Genomic DNA, 16029 nt, shown 5'->3' on the forward strand with positions numbered 1-16029 from the left:
TTAATAAAGAATCTTATAAACCGATTTCAAGGTCTAATCTCGGGCCTCTAATTGAGCCACGTGTCACCACTCATTGCGCTCCGTCGGAATTCTCGGCCCAAGAACGCGCCACGTATTTGCAACCCTTTCACAGTCGTTTGATGAAATATCAGCGGTGAAAAAAAATCTGGCGGACCTAAATGTAAATGCAAGTTCCTAGAGGGTTTTTTTACAAAACGTGTGATGCTAGAGGAGTCTAGATTATCCAAGAAAAATCCCAGAAACAAATCGCAAGAAAAATGGATTCCTATCCCAGCGGCGGTGGCTGATAGGTTGTCGCGGTAGATAAAAATTGGATAAACATTCTGAACTATCATATTTTGTTTTGGCAAAATTTTGGATGTTATAATATGATATTTTTAAATTTTTATCCAAATTTAGGAAGTTTTTGTCCTAGGGTATTTTGCTCATTTGGACAAAATTGTACAGTCCTAATAAAGGCTAACCGGACGGCAATGGTAAATCGTAGAAGTTAAACAAAAGTCGATGGTATATTGTAGAACGTGACAAACGATAGTAAATCGTAGACGTGGGACAAGATCAGTGGCATATACTAGATTCTCTCTAGAATCTAGTAGCAGGAGGTGTCATGTAAAAAGAAACAATGAAATAATAAAAGGTTTGTTACGTAACCCTTTAGGAAAACATTTTTCTAGCCAATCAAACAAAGATATACATATTTAATTGGATTTACAAATTGATAAGGACATCATAAGTATTTCTCCCCACTACAAAAATGCATGAGAATGGCTAGAAATAACGTTTTCGAGGGTATTTAATTGGTATTTTTTTTGTTAGTTATATTTTAGTGAGAAATGCTTTGTCATTATAATGTCTATAAAATTGGTCGAAGTTGGGTATAGGTGTTAATAAATTAGGCGTGTAAGTAGAGAAATTAAATAAGAGGGGTATGATCGGTTGAGATAAGTGAGTAGATACTCAATTGCTATATTCTGAGTTAAATGAACAACTTATTGAAGTTGGCCTAATCCTGCGAAATATTTTAAAATATATATGTCCATACACGTAAGCACAGCCTAAAAAGAGCGTGCCAATTGGCGCGACGATTCTCTAGTGGAGATATAAAACCATACCATTTTAAAATCACTAAATATTGTATAATGATACTCTGTACTTATCGTGAAACGTATGCGATTTGGATTCCAACATAAAAGCAACATTCTTTGAAATCCAATTCTTAAAATGATGTAATGCACGCATCAGTCTAAAAAGTACTCAAACGGTCCAACCCCGGTATTGTTCTAGTAGAAATATGCAGTACTCCAATACACAGCAGGGCCTGAATAATTGGTTTAGACATCAGCAGTTTGTATTAACTTTTCACATCAAAAATTGCAAGCAACTAATATATTAAGTGGGGAGGGGGATTTTTCGATCGATGTATTATAAACCTTAGGCTGAATTGTACAGGGCATTTGGCTTTTATAACTTATTTGACATATTTTCTAAATTGTTAAATGATACACTTTTAAAATCATTTTATATAAAGTTTCTTCAAAAATTTAGATAGATATGTTTTTTAAGTTTATAATAATTAATGCTTAATCAATTCTGCATTAATGACTTGGCTTGTTTCATGAACTATCATTTTAGTTAACAAAAACACTAGTTCGAACTGCAGGTCCTTAGCCAACTTCTACTCCTAGAAAATAAGATCAAATATGAGCCACAAAATTGATGAAATGATTCCTATTACTTTTAAAATTAAATCATATTATCTCTCCGTCTCAAAATATAATAACCTAGCATTAAATAAGATATATCCCAATACTATATATTAAAACGTATCTTATTTAGTACTAAATTTTATATTTTATTTTAAGACGGATGGCTGGGCAGTAAAATTTGAAGTCCCAGGCATAACTTTTCGGAAAAAGTACGAATTACCCCCCGAACTATCGCGGTCGTCTGAATTACCCCCCAAAACCATAAAACCGGACATTCTTCACCCTCAACTATACAAACCGGACGAATTACCCCCCTGGACCCAATCTACAGTGGTTTTGGTCTACGTGGCGTACACGTGGCAGTCCAGTCAGCATTCTATATTTAAAAAAATGTGGGGCCCACCTGTCATACACACACTCTCTCTCACTCTCCTCACTCTTCCTCTCTCTCTCACGGTCAGCGGCAGGCTGGGGCAGCGGCTGAGGGCGGCGGCCTCAGTGCGAAGGTGGTGGTGGCGGTGGCGGTGGCAGGGGCGGCAGCTGAGGGAGGCGGAGGCGCCGCCGGTGGTGGTGCTGCCGCCGCGTCGCCGATCGGCCTAGACGAGGAGGAGGGGATAGGGAGGACGGCGGCGCCCCCGCGACCAGGAAGGATGGACGACGTCGAGGTAGCCGCCCCCGCCGCCCTCAGCCGCCGCCTCCGCGTCACTGCTCGACGCCGCCGCAGCTCCGCGCCGAGGCCGCCGCCCTCAGCCGCTGTCTAGGCCGAGCGGCGCCGCGGCGGCCGCACCACCACCGGCGGCACCTCCGCCACCCTTCGCCACCACCCCCGCCGCCCTCAGCCGCTGCCTCCGCGTCACTGTCCGACGTCGCCGCGCTCGATTGTGCGCCGTCGTTTCCCCTTTTGCTCTGTTTCACCGCCGCCGCGCTCGATTGTGCACCGCCGTGGTCTTCCTCGTCGATTCCTCGCGCCACCACCCTCCTGGAGTTCCCTTGAACCACCCCAACCCGCCGCCTTGGCCGCCGGCCTCCCCACTAGCTCCCGCGCCGTGCCTCCCCTCCCACCGCCGCTGAGTAGTCACGCTCCGCCGTCGGCCCTTCTCCCCCTCGATTCTCGTCGCTGTCGCCCTTCCCGTGTCCCGAGCAACCATCCCGAGTCGCTGCCCTTGCCGCTCGCGCCTCCTCTCCCCTTTCGTGTCGCCGCCTTCTTCCGCCACCGCATAGCACCGCCGTGCATGCGTCGCCAGTGACCATCTAGGCCGAGCGGCGACGCGGCGGCAGCACCACTGCCGACGGCGCCTCCGCCGCCCTCAGCCGCCGCCCCCGCCGCCTCCGCGCCGAGGCCACCTGATGAACCCTGAGTTCCATTCGACACTCAAGGCAGTTGTTTGGCCCGATCTTTCGGTGAGTTGAGATAACTACGATTTGGGAGAAACGTTGACGATCCGACTACAACCGTACAAGACATTGTGTTGCGCCTTTGCGATCGATACACCTCTCCGTGGGTTGTTGATCTTGCCGGTGCAGATCAACCTTATTCCTGCAAGCAAATCGAAGAAACAAGCAAGAACAAGATAAAAGCAATCTGATATTGCAAATAGGAATGAATACACACGATAAGTTGGGGTTCCGAAGAACAAGCAGACGGGCGGTCTAGCTGACACGCGAGCTGCAAGCAAGTAGCAATGGCTAAACTTTAATCTAACAAAACCCAATAAACCCTGAAGGAGTACCTAGCTATATATAGGGGTGGGAGGACGACCTAGGGGTGCCTAGGGGCGTGCTCCACCTGGTTGGGGCGCACCCCACATGGGCCCCACCTGGGCCGGAGTCCCAAATGAAGTTACAAGCCCATAGGCCCATTATAGGTGATGCAACACCTTGTGCCTGTGATTCCGGCCACACGAGATGGAATTCGGAGATGAGGCTGGATCCGTCAGAAAAAGGGCTCCAAGAGCTTTCCATCAAATACTCACGGGCCGAAAACGGAGGTCGTATGCAGATTCGGTAACCGTTTGAAGTCAGTAGTGTAGCAGGTGGCCGAATCGGATTCTAGCACTTGGACGACGTGATCTCGATATCTTCTTATTCATCCATAATGTGAGCAATGGTTGCATCCGTGGTAGTCATGGTCACATCACCGCCGCCCTCAGCCGTTGCCCCCGCCTGCCGCTGACGTGAGTGAGAGAGAGTGTGTATGACAGGTGGGCCCCACATTTTTTTAAAATATAGAATGCTGACTGGACTGCCACGTGTACGCTACGTAGACCAAAACCACCGTGGATTGGGTCGAGGGGGGTAATTCGTCCGGTTTGTATAGTTAGGGGTGAAGAATGTCCGGTTTTGTGGTTTAGGGGGTAATTCAGATGACCGCGATAGTTCGGAGGGTTCCTAACTTTTCTCGTCGTGAACTATCGCGTGTAGGAGTAGTCGCGTAGCCGAGGCTCGTCGGTACAAACAAAATTGTCAGTCAGAATGGACAGGCAGCGTATACAGTACTGTACTACTTTTCTCTCTCTCTCTCTCTCTCTTCCCTTCGAGTCTGTGCAGTGCACAACTGCACATCTTATCAAAGATCACCAAAGATCGCGGCACGTTGGCTAGCTTGGCCCTCCCAGGCTTCCAACACAAACACTACTGTATGCAGGTTGTTAAGGGGGTGTTTAGGTGATTTTAGTCCCTCAAACCAAAAAATAAGTCCCGAGACTTATTTTTTAGCACCCAAACACCCCCTAATTCTCATATCCTAGCAGTCTCTTGTAGTCTTGTCGCATGCGTGTTCTCTACTTCCGGCGCGGCATCTGCATGTGGCCGCGCCTGCACACGTGTAGGCGTGCGCGTACGTGTCCGTGCTGTCCGCGATGACAAGACTGACCGGTTTTCTCCGTGTCAACCTTCCCAACTAACCTGACCGACCTCGCACACTCACAGCTCCAGTAAATTAAACTTTCAAATGGAATCTGCTTAATTAAAAGCCCACCAAAGCAGTTGATCTACTAGGGCTCCCATCGGTTGCCATTTTATCCAAAATGGCTTATTTGGCTTATTAGAAAATTAAAATTAATTTATAAGTAAAACTTTTGTAGATTTGTTCGTAGCGACTTAAAAGCCAACATTAACAAAAATTACGTTAAAAGCATTTCAAAATCAACTTCAAAATCAAGTTCAAAAATTCAAATTTTGGCTTATTCTTTGGCTGTTTAGGCCAAACGATGGGGCTGTAGTATAGTAGTACTATACTACTGTGTTCTACTAGCTGGAACAGTACATGATAGGGTGTTTAGTTTGCGGTTTTTCTTTTTTGCAGTGAAATTAGCTAGAGGAGGCAATTCATGTGCCAGATCCAGATCCAGGTGTGGTTTACGTAGTGCCAGGTCGATGCGACATCTGCAGAGACTGCAATTCATGCATGTTCATGCGCACAGTGTCATGCATGTTTAAGCTTCGGTCAAACGCCGCTGGGCTGGCCGCTATAGCCGCACTGTGAACTACAGTGCAGGTGATGTGAACCGCGCTACTCATCTGCTCGCGGTTCTCCTGCATCGCCATGTGACCTTGGCTAGCTATATGGGGGTGCTTGTGAAATGTGAACACTGTGTGATCGATGTGCATATGCCGTGCATTACTGCGTTGTTACTTTGGCCCTATTTAGATCCCTGACAAAACTTTACATCAGGTCACATTGAATGTTTGGATATATGCATAAAATATTAAATATATGCTAAAAAAATTTAACAATGTGGTTTGCTAATGACAGATTAATTAGGTTTAATAAATTTGTCTTGTGGTTTACTGATAGATTCTGTAATTAGTTTTTTTATTAGTCTAGTTTAATGCTTTCATTATGTACCGGCATATCCGATATGATACGCTAAAACTTTACACCTCTGATCTAATCACAGCCTCTATCTTGTTATATTCTGCATCACTACGACTCTACAGTCTCTACTGCAGTATTTCTGTCAGTTGCATTTGTAACTTGTAATTTCTTTGATTTGAGCTGTGCCAAACTGGCAATGAAGGATCAATTACCAACCAAAGTCTAGTTTTACAGTTTAGTATCACGTCCTTGAAGACTGAAGTTAGAATGGACCCCGGTATATATTTATGTCAGTTATCTAGAGTTGAGAGTTTGATCATGCTTCTACTTTATGAGTAAAAAGTTTGAATTACCCATTTAACTATTGCGATAGTTCAAATCACCCCATAAACTACAAACTTTAGTCAGTTCTCTTAAATAATTTGTCACCGAACACTTTCCTGAACAAAATTTACAAAGTCAGCTTTGCCATTTCGCAGCAACTGATTAATATACCTATCCTGTTCATAATTTTTTTTAATGTTTGCAGAAGTCATATGGCCTTTCAGGAAACCATCTTATCCCTTATATTCCGGGAATAGCCACTTTTTTAAAAAATATATATTTGTAAATTAAGCAGACGGCAAGCTGACATATAGGTATATTATTCTTCCACTAAAATACTGAATAAAACAATTATAAGAAATATATTGATATGCCCATTTGTCTCTTTCACTTGAAAAAACAAAGAGTTGCGATTTGTGTGCATGTTTGCCAGATATTTTATTAGAGGCAGGGGCGGATCCAACGTGGGTGCAGGGGGACTCAAGTCCCCCCTACACCCTCAAGACCCATGGATACCTCTGGAGCACCTCCTTCGATTTTTTCACCATAAATGATAAACTAAAGTCCTTAAATAGCTGGAGATTGAAGATACCGTATAACTGAACCCCTTAATTTTTTTTCCTGGATCCGCCCCCGATTAGAGGCAATAGTATGCACTAAATAATTTTTCAACAGCATACTTTTTGCAGTTCCGTGTAGCGCATTGTGTTCAATTGTAAAACAGGATGCAAATAAATTATTTTTGCTTGCGTGGTTTCAAAAACCAGATAAGAATATCTATTGCAAGAATTAGTTAATTCATTGCTCTCTCTCACAAGTTATTATTTATTAGTTCATTGGTCAGTTAGATCAGCAATCAGCGTCGAGATTATTGTTCGACGACATATATACACAGCATTACACGATAGGCATACGTGGACGACAAAAAAGAAAAGAAAAATGACTGGACAAAGGGAATCAAATTAAGGATGAGTTTTCAATAATAGCATCAGGACTAGATTAGATTACAAGTGGGATATACCTTATCAAAATGGAAAGGACCAAAGGCAGGTGAATAAACTAGGCGTCCCCTCCTCCTTCAGACCTTAAGTAGCGACCAGCTAACCCAGCTGGCTCGAAAGAATAAACTGTGACTAATCCGTATCAGTTGCCATGATGATGTACGATGTTAGAACTAAATGATGAGGAGACACAAGTCACAACAGGAGACAACAGGCACGTACGTACGTGCACCAACTCCACCTGGAGGGTGTTGTCCGTTTAGATTTTTAAGAGTGTACCAGCTGAACCAAACTGCGTAATGGCGGCAGGGGATGGATGATGGATCCGTTGTTTAATCTCTGTTGCCTACTTGAATAATTTTGGCCTGAAAGAGACATCACAGCGAGCTACTCCCCCTGAATGAAGATGCAATTTTTCGTTTTTCTCTTTGAGACACCGGTGGAGAAACCATCTTTGGTCGGTCGACCAGATTTCACAATAGTCCCGGTTATATTAAAAACTGGGACTAAAAACATTTTTAGTCCCGGATTCGTAGTACATGGGGGTTACGAACCGGGAGTAAAAACCCCTTCTCCACCAGTGAGAGCGAAGCTGCAACAGTTAGTAATACTCCATCCGTTTCATAAGAAACGAAATATCGAATGTGTGATACATTATAGTACTATAAATCTGAACAGACGTATGTCTAGATTCGTAATATTAGAATATGTCACATTGGTACTATGTTGGTTTTTTATGGGACGGAGGGAGTAAGTAGTAATCAATAAATGCAGCATCGCAATATCGCATCGCGTCGCTGTGTAGGGCTCGTACGTACACCAAGACACGGACACTGGCTTGAGCCTTGAGGATTCTCGACGGGAAAGAAGACTGCAGCCCGTTTGGCAGTAAAAAAGCGCCGTTGGCCTTGGTCGTTCCGAGAATATTGCAGCTGCCGCGGACGAGATACCGCCGACGTACCGTACGCCCGCACTGACATTGCGCAAGTGGATATATAGCCACGGAATGCGCCGCGGGGATCACCGTCACAAGCTCCACTGTTCCGCGGCCGGATAGCGGTCGATCGGGCGGCCAGATCTGCCCCTCGCGTGGCGCTCGGCGCGGGCGGCAGGCAGGCGGCCTCGTCCGTCTTGTTTTCTCTCGCGCTCCGTGTGCGGCTCGAATACTGGGCTGGATCACGTCGGCCACGCCCACTCGCTGATAGCGCACCCGCCCCACGGTGCTGTGATGTGGCCTCTGGCCCGTATCCCTTCCGCGAAATACGCAACGAAATAAGTAACGCATTGACTTTCTCATCAAATTATAGTTTCCCAAATTAAATTCATATCTCCCCATCACAAATATCACTGATTTTTCTAACTATTAAAAGTTTAAAACTGGTACAAAATAACTATATAGATGATGTTTTGAGGATAGTTTTCGCTGATGTGGCTCATTGACCTAGTTATGACACTTGTCAATGACTCTCCTCTTATTTCTCACTCTCTCTTTCTTCTCTTTCTTCTCTCTCTCCCTATGCATCTTCATCAATGAGAAGTTGAGAACGGGTGCTTCTCGCTCCATGGTGGTGCCCAAGAAGACTGTAGGCGATGAGCTTCGAGGCCGGCGAGAAGATCTAGGTGGTGTGGCCGGCGAGCTTCTATCATTAATGCTTCATCATCACCTCATCTCCCCGCCTCGCACCCCATGGCAGTGGCCGAGAAGGCCACAGGCGCGAGCTTCGGGGCCGCAAGCGGATCTAGGTGGCATGCCACCAAGCTTCTATGGCTACTGCTTAGTGGTCGCCTTCTCTCTTCCTGAGCCATGGTGGCTGCCAAGGAGTCTACGAGCGGATCTAAGCAGCGTGGCCAGCGAGCTTATGTCTCTAATGGTTCAACATTGCCTCCTCTTCCCTCTTCTTGGTCCACAGCGGTAGCCGAGGAGGATGCAGGCGACGAGCTTTAAGGCTGGCAAGTGGATCCAGGCGGCATGGTCAGCAATCTTTTGTCATTGATGCTTCCTCCTCTCCCCTCTACCCCCGCCATGGTAGCGGTCGAAGAAGCCGCTGGCAGCGAGCTTTGGGTCCATTAGGAAGTGGGCAGCGGTGGCGAGCAGCGAGCAACAATGACTAGTGCGGGAGGCGATGACCAAGCAACAACCCTATTCCTCCCCGGCACTTAGAGGATAGAGTAGAGAGATGGGTAGGGGTGGACAGAAAGCTCGTGGCTCGTTAGCTCGCTCGGCTCGTGACAGGCTCGGCTCGGCTCGTTTGAATTTTCTAACGAGCCGAGCTGGCAGTTTAGCTCGTTAGAGATAACGAGCCAGCTCGAGCTGGCTCGCGAGCCTTAATGAGCTAGACTCCATCACAGCCCAAAAGCCCAATACAACAAAATGGCCCAAGCCCAAGACATTGCAAACCTTAGTCCTCACTCAATTCCCCACTCTCCCCTAGCCGCCGTCGCCGCCGCGCCTTTCCCCCCGCCGTCGCCGTGTCGGGTCCCAAAACTAATGATTCGGTAACCGACATGTTTAGACTGTATCAAGCCCTGGATCAATAAGTTGATACAGCTTCAACAATCTGGATCGTCTTTGCATACGTTTAGACATAGCTTTGAAGGAGATATTATTACATAAAGTAATAGGGTATTTACGAGATTGTGGCTAACTATTACAGCAGAAGCTTTAGAATGACCTAACTCTGCTGTTTTACTATAGACTTAAACCATCTAAATAACCTAGACTTGAAGATTAAGTTAAAAGGGAACTAACTTATGTGATTGAACTCCCGGCCTCGATAAGAACTCCAAATGGACTCTGAAAAAGATGGGGTTGAAGCAAGGGTGAGTACAATGTACTCAGCAAGCTATTATATTCAATATGAATGTATGAAATAGCAGTATTTGAGTAGGACTAGATTTACTTGCAGAAAGCAGATAATGTAGAAGAAGAAAGCCTATGATGTTTGAAATGCATCAGTATTTAATAAAATCTTGAATTAGGTTTCTAACCAAATACCATATGAGTCCCGATACTCAAATCCGTGAGCACGGCTATTCGAATAGATTCATTTTCACTTTACTGCAGTAAATGTACGCTTTACCGGCAGTCCATGACTTGCCAATATTCATTAGCTTAGTCATGGCCCACTATTAGGTTATTAACAATTGTGGCACCTGTTCCATGAACTCTAGTCCCTATGCGCTCTGAACGTAACGTTATCAGCAGCGAGAGGAGTTCTGGCGTTCCCGGGGTTTTTAGAGAGAACGGGTTGAGAGACCCCCGTCATCTCAACCAGGTTTACATAAAATCACACACACAGCTCATGAGCGAAAATCAATATATTTACCTGCGCCTCGGTAAATATCATAAGATGCCCTGCTCGGCATAAGATTGCCTCTTGCGCGAGGACTTACAAAAGGAACCACTGTACAGAGGTACCACATTGCTAATTAACATAATATCTAGGTCTGTCCCCATTCAAGAAGCTGTGGTCATACTCGTTCGTTTGACATAAGTATTTGGTGGCAATTATATCGACCGGGACAGTACTAGCCACCCAGAAATCAACCAAATCTTACGTACTGTCCCAATCTAGGTTCATTATATTTTTATGCAGCCTAACTAGGCAGGGCTAAGCAAAAGCTAGCATATCTGGTTTGCTATATGTTCAGGTTATGCATTCAAAATCATGAATGACTAATGCATAGAAAAGAGATATAGAATATAGGGTAATTATGCTCAAGGGGAGGAATAATAACTTGCCTTGCTCCAACGCAAATAAATCCGAGATAAGCAACCTTATTATCCAATCCTCGAAATATCACAGGTTGCCATCCAAAATAAAATAGACTCTACTAAGAAAGATGAAGAACCAATTTCAATAAAATCCATATAATAGCAAGAAAGAGATAAACAGTTAGGAGGGCTAGGGTTTAGGATATAGTCTATCTATTTTATTTTATAGGGTATATGGATTACGGTGCTGATATTTTATGCGGATATTCTAGAGAGTTGGAGGCTAGAAGGGATTAAGCAACTACTGGCGCTTATATTTCATGTGTGGGTTTTGGTTGCTTGGAGAATAAAGGATATAACTGGTTAAGTGAGTATGTGGCTAGTATTGGCTGGTGGTAGGTTTGGGCAGTATGATACCTAGGGTTTGGTGGTATTTAAGCCGATTGTGAAGTAGGGCAACATATCGGCTAGGGTTTGGTTGGTTGTATGCTAGTCGATGCTAGAGCATAACGAGTAGATTTGATACCTTTCTCTAGCCGGTGTCGACCGACAACATATCGGCTAGAGGAATAGGAGGTTGGTATAGGTTTGGTGGGGGTGGAGTGTTACTCCAACAACCGTGGGTGGCGGTGGAGCGGCTAGGATCACACAGAGCTCGAGAGCTAACTATGCGGCGTGCTGTGAAGGTCGAGGGAATAGTGAAGCTCCGACTGTTATACGCGTCGAGGCGTAGGGTGCCAGGAGCAGCACTTTGACCTTGGGTTTGGGTTCTGCCGGGCTTTACAACCAACGGTTCGACGTCGGGGCCAGTAGACCGCGCGAACGTCCCCATGGAAGGCGTAAAGTTTCAACCGGCGGCTTTTTAGTGGCTAAAGGCTATTTTGGAGTAAAAAGGAAATATTCGAAAGTCAAATATAAATTCAAATGGCATGAAGGAATTTCAAATAAAATAGTAAAATAGCAAATTTGATATCAAAATGTAGCTTTTGAATTTAGATGAATTTAGGTCCAAGTTTGACTGGAATCGGATCTATGGTGTAGGAGATATGGGCTTCTAAAGATTAGATTTGAATTAAATCTAGAAAATACGAAATTGTACTGTAGAAGGGCCCACCTGTCACTCCGTTCTCCTTTTCTTTTTCTTTTCTCTTTCTCTCTCCTTCTCCCGTCTTCTTCTTTCCTTCTTCTTTCTGCCGAGAACACAGAGGAGAGAGAGGTTGGGCGCCGGTGCTCCGGTGGTCGAGAGGTTGCGACGCCGGCGGACACACGTGTTCCCGGACGACGCGCACCCGGTGAGGGTAGTGGCAGGTGGAGGGAGTGAGGGAGATGGCCGGAACAGCGGCGGCAAGGGCTCACCATGAGTCGGCATGGATGATGGTGGTGGTGACTTGACTTAGAGGTGGAGGGAGAGGGGAAAGGGGAAAAATGGACTCGCCGGATGGAGGCGAAGCCGGTGGTGCGAGGAGAGGGGAAGAGGAGCTACGGATGGGGAGATCGACCGACGGCGTCGACGATCGGCCATGGGAGGAGAGAGAGGAAGAGCTTCAAGCTATGATGATGTGTGAAAAAGAGGGGACCTCGCCGTCTATTTATAGGCGGCGAGAGGTCGGTTCGAAGAAGAGGAGGAGAAGAAGGACATGGCGACGGCGGCGTGGAGAAGAGGACGACGGCGCCGACTCTTTCTTCCCATTGGACGATAGTGTCGGTTCGGCACAAAGGATGACGTTAGCGAGATGATGTGCGGCTGATGTTGGGCAGGGGATCCTTGGCGTCGAAGGCAATATGGCGGCGGCGGTAGCTTAGAGAAGGAGAAAACGGCGGAGGAGGAGGGCAAGGCACGGCAGCGGCGGAGGAGGACGAACACGGCACGGGCGTGAGCGGCGGCGCGAATTGGCGGCTCGGCTGGGTGTTGGGCCGGCTTGGACTGAGAAAAGGAAAAGGAGGAAAAGGAGAATTCGGCCCAAACGTAGAAGGAAGAAAGTCTAATTTTTCCTAGGGGCTGAATAATTTGATTTAGAGGAGAATTTGTATTTGGAAGGAATTTGAATAGAAGATTTTGAAAGCAAAATATATTTGGAGATAATTTGAATAAGGAATTTTGAAAGGAAATTATATTTGGATATAATTTCCGAAAGAGATATTTTCTAGTTTGAGTGCAATATTTTGAGAGATTGAATATAACGGAATTTATTTGATGCACTCAAATGAAATGAGGAGAGGAAATAAATGGAGGAAGATAAATAGGATTTTTAGACTCAAAATATATGGCATGGGTTTCAAAGAATTGTCTGAGGCTAATAGGATATTTGGATGACAAGGATATAATCTTATTATCTTAGTATAAGAGCAATTATTTACAATATTTGTAATAATATTATTCTTGTGCTGAGAAGGAAATCAAGCCACGGGAATTAAATCAGTGGCTAGATCAAAAGGAAGAATTTGGATCAAGAATCAAAGGATCGGTTTAAGATCAAAGAATGGGCTAACAATTAATTCCAATAAAATTGGAATTACTTTGGTTTAGGTTCAAGGGTAAAATTGGGAAGGTTTCTTGGACCATAATCCATAAAAAAATAGAAAGGGTTTTCAAACTAATTTTGAATAAAGGAATTTTAGTCAAAAGAAGGTTTTAAACCAAATCAGGAAATACATCAATTCAACCACATGTATTTTAATTTTTAAATGAAAAACACAAAAGAAGTTAAATACCAGAAAGAGATTTTATGCAAGTTAGTTTTAGAAAGTCCCTCTAATTATATTTTCCTAGGTTTAGGAAGTTATTAAGAACATAAGACTCAGCATAATGCAGAATTAGAAAATGGTTAATTTTTGGTATGTTACACGCCGCTCCGCCTCTCCCCTGCCGTCGCCGCCGCTGGGAGATTGAGCACCTGCCGCCGCCGGTCTCCGCCTCTCCCCCACCAGCGCCCGCCGTTGCCGGTCTCCTCCTCTCCCTCGCCAGCGCCCGCCGCCAACGGGAGATCGAGCGCCCGCCGCCGTCGGTCTCCGCCTATCCCCTATGCCCGCCGCCGCCGGGAGATCGAGCGCCCATCACCGCTGATCTCCGCCTCTCCCCCAGCGATCCAGCGCCGCTGCCGCCGGCGTCCGCCCCCAGCGCCCGACGCTACCGGCGGGCTCGAGCTCGTCTCCTCCAAGTGTCGGCGGAGCTGCGTCGAGTTCATCCCCTCCACCATCGAGCTCCTCCATGTCCATGTGGTCGCCGGCGAGCTCAATTGAGCTCGTTTCCTCCTCCGTCAAGCTCCTCCCCTCCTCCTTGTGCTCGCCGACTACGTCTCTTGCCCCTAGCTCGCGAGCTTAACGAGCTGGCTCGAGCCTGTTGACGAGCCGAGCCGAGCTAGGTTTCTAAGCTCGGCTCGTTATCCTAACGAGCCAAGCCGAGCCGAGCCAGCTCGATATCCACCCCTAGAGATGGGGTCACTGACATGTGAGCTCCGCATGCTGATTCGCTTGGTAGGACTAGCTTTCATAGTTAAGTGGTCAAAGATATTAGTATTGCAGTTGAGGGATACGGTAAGGTTGGACACATATCGATTGAGGAACCCAAATTGGATTTGTTGCATACGCAACAGCGCAGGCCGCATGAGTCCGTCAGCCCCTGAGCCACACGGCCCATGGCGCGCTAGTACCAAGCGTTACCCGCTACACAGTTGTCGTTCCGGGGGAAAAACTTCTGTATTTGTTGTAAGCATAGATTCGCCGAATCAACGCTTCCACATTTGAAGTTCGCTCTCCACGCTTCACCTGGAAGAAGATCCACAGGTTTTATGAGGGGATCGTATCGCATGGCACTGATAGATGGCAGCAAATGCGAGATCGCGATGTGTTCTTCCTTGTATCGCACTCGCGGGCTCTCCTATAAGGAAACCTCTCACATTTGGAAAACGTTCTTGACGCCCTTATATATGAGCAGAGATTGGACATGCGATTCCTCTCACAGCGCTCCAAGATCCTCCGCTCCTCTCTGCTCATCTCTCTAGGTATGTATACGACGGACTCTTCTTTATGTGTGTTTTTTTTTTCGCATCCAAAAACCTGGTGTTTCAGTTCACGTGACAAAACTATGTTTTACCGATCTTTTTTTTTAACAACATCTCATATATATATATATGCAGCTGCTGAATCTGGAGTTGAAGGGTGTAGAGGACATGAACCACAAGGAGGAGGTCATACTAGTGATCGTCATGGTGGCCGTTGGCCTGTTGTTAGTGGCATGCTTGGTTCTCAACTTCAACTGGAAGTACTGCTGCAAGGATGGCAAGAACAAGCACAGCAAGGCGATTGGCACGCACGGTGACGGCCACATTTCTATCAGTAGCACTGATGGCTCTGTGCGGAATGCACCAAACCTAGTCTAAAGGGGCTCATGCATCCTACATGCATGACTAGTAGCATTTTAGATCAGAATTGCTAGAAAACTTGTGGCAGTTTTTTTTCTTTCCTGGCGTCTGAATTTTCGGCCATACAATGTTGGCCAGGATTCGTGCTACTCTATTTATATATAAGTTACATTACAATTATAATAGTTACAGTGAGTAACAATAATTATAACTACGTTATAACATCTATATAATTATAATTTAGGTATAGAAAGTTGCATATATTTTCTATACTTATATACAACTTATATTGTAGCTATAAGCTATAGTAGAGTTATAATAAAACCATATGATAATTATTATAGTTACATTTGAAAGTTTCTACTTAAAAGATTTATGGTAGTGCACGGACACTAGGTACGGATCGTTATCCTTTTAGGTTACACCTTCAAATATACTTATTGTAAGCCGCCGTTCGGTGTTGTAACCTCACCCCAATATTGAAGATATTTTACTGGCTGGCACCCGTGGTTTTTTCTCTTCTATTTTAGGAGGGTTTTCCACGTTAAATCTCGTATCTTCCGTAATTTATATATTATTTTTTATTGTTTATTTGCGTATCGTTTCCTAACACCCAGCTCCATCAGATTGAATCAAGCGGTTTAATATTATTGCCTACAACATAACGTTGTCTCGGTGATAATCTTCTTCCCCTGAACTCCAGTTAGTACCAAAATCTGTTTTGCTGGTGCCTTATTTCGTTGATCGGAGATTGTTGGATGCACTTCATCTGTTCTAAAATACAAATATCACTACGTATTCTTGTTCATATATATTTTGTAACAAAAGGTATTACTCCCTCCATTCCAAAATATAGGTCACAACTACTTTTTAAAAATATTTCATAATAGGAAAAAGTACGAATTACCCCCCCGAACTATGACGACAGTATAAATTACCCCCCTTAACCACGAAACCAGACATTTTATACCCTGAACTATCTATACCGGACGAGTAACCCCCCTCAACCCAATCCAAAGTGGTATCGTCCTACGTGACGTCCACGTGGCAATCCAGTCAGCAATTTTTTTTTAAAAAGGTGGGG

At 45.3% G+C, this 16029-nt stretch overlaps 1 long non-coding RNA gene across 1 annotated transcript; it reads right to left on the bottom strand.

Annotated features, from left to right (window-relative positions):
- Positions 1-9455: 9455 nt before the first annotated feature.
- Positions 9456-12145, bottom strand: LOC107279900 (uncharacterized). The gene is made up of 3 exons (XR_003243864.2): positions 11699-12145; positions 10612-10703; positions 9456-9663 (listed from the first exon to the last, which is right to left on the bottom strand). It is a non-coding gene; the product is annotated as an uncharacterized lncRNA (long non-coding RNA).
- Positions 12146-16029: the final 3884 nt, after the last annotated feature.

Source organism: Oryza sativa, chromosome 1 (genome assembly GCF_034140825.1).
Source record: "Oryza sativa Japonica Group chromosome 1, ASM3414082v1".
Classification (NCBI taxonomy): Eukaryota; Viridiplantae; Streptophyta; class Magnoliopsida; order Poales; family Poaceae; genus Oryza; species Oryza sativa.